Source organism: Amphimedon queenslandica, unplaced genomic scaffold (genome assembly GCF_000090795.2).
Source record: "Amphimedon queenslandica unplaced genomic scaffold, v1.1 AMPQUscaffold_13341, whole genome shotgun sequence".
In the NCBI taxonomy this organism is placed as follows: domain Eukaryota; kingdom Metazoa; phylum Porifera; class Demospongiae; order Haplosclerida; family Niphatidae; genus Amphimedon; species Amphimedon queenslandica.
In genome coordinates, this window is record NW_003546423.1 from 34,181 (window position 1) to 35,629 (window position 1,449).

Consider the following 1,449-nt stretch of genomic DNA (forward strand, 5'->3'; position numbering starts at 1 on the left):
ATGTAATGGATGAGAATACTCCTATGATAAAATGCTATAAAAGCCAAAATAGCAACCAAAGAACTTACAGAAGAGATAAACAGAGTATACTGAAACAAAATGATAGCTCAAAGTGGCTCCTACAGCTAGAATGGCTGGATAAAAGAGAAGATTGTTCAGCCTGTTTTTCCTCCAAAAATCCGCCATTTTACCACCACTTTGGGTGCGTGTTAATTATTATTATTATTATTATTATTATTATTATTATTAATACTTTACAACACATAATACAGAGAGCAAAGATACAAGTGGTAGAACAGAGAGAGAGAGTTGTGTTGAAGGTCTAACACCAACTAGTGGAGTAGCCTTGATGAGTATAAAGAGGAGACATACATACATTAATCAAAATAAATTTAAAAGATACATACATTAGACACAAGCACATAAACTACACGGACAGAGAAAATGAAAAGAGCAATTAGAATCGCTTAAGTGCAAAAGGTCCATTAGTAACGCGGTAGCGTTACTAAGTAGGATTCACCCCAAAACAATATGGCTGCCACGACTTTTGCAGCCTGGCTATACCGGGAAAACTAGCTCTTATGCTTACCAGACTTCTTAGAGGACCTTATCTTGACCAGAGGACTCCATTGGTACCACTAGTGTGGCTCTAGACCTTGTCTAAGAGAAAAGTCAAAAATCGGCAAAACGGCCGTTTTGTTCAGTCCACTTTTTTCATCTTCATCTCCTGTCAATCCAGTTGTCGGTGTGTATCTGAATATTGGCTGGTGCAAGAAGGCTAATTCTTACACCATTCTACTTAAACAGTCTATACGCAGGTCCATGTCCCATCATATCATTCTCCAAGAAAGGAAGAAGTGATACTGTGACTGTTGGATCTGTCCATAGATATTAGAGACGTAGTCTCTAATATCTATGATCTGTCCAACCATAGACACTTTATGGTCCAACTTACCTCGTGTCGCCATTTTGTTAATTAAAAGAAACATGTGCTCAAAAATTTGGGTGTGGTCGCGCATGCTCAGATGTCAGAACTGGGAAAAGGGAGCAGTTTTTTTATCTAGCTATGCTTGGATCAACTGCAATACTTAGTGGGGGTTCCAGGCTTCCAGCTCCAGCAAAGAGAAGGTATTTAATCTTGGATATCATTGTTTTATTAAAATAAATATTAATAAATTGTATTTAAAAAACACAAACAATAATTATGTAAAGCAATGATCATGAACTTGACAACAGGAACAACACAGGACAGAATTGCAAGGAAGATGAATGCTCTCACTGCTTCTTGACCAAGGGCTCTTGTCAAGACTAGTATTAACTTATGCTTTCACTAAACACTGATTATGCAGTATAGAATTAACTATTGGCAATGGACACCATGCATCTGAAGAAATATTACAAATATTATTAAAAAATCAACATAAACAAGAACATAAAAAATTAAAAAAA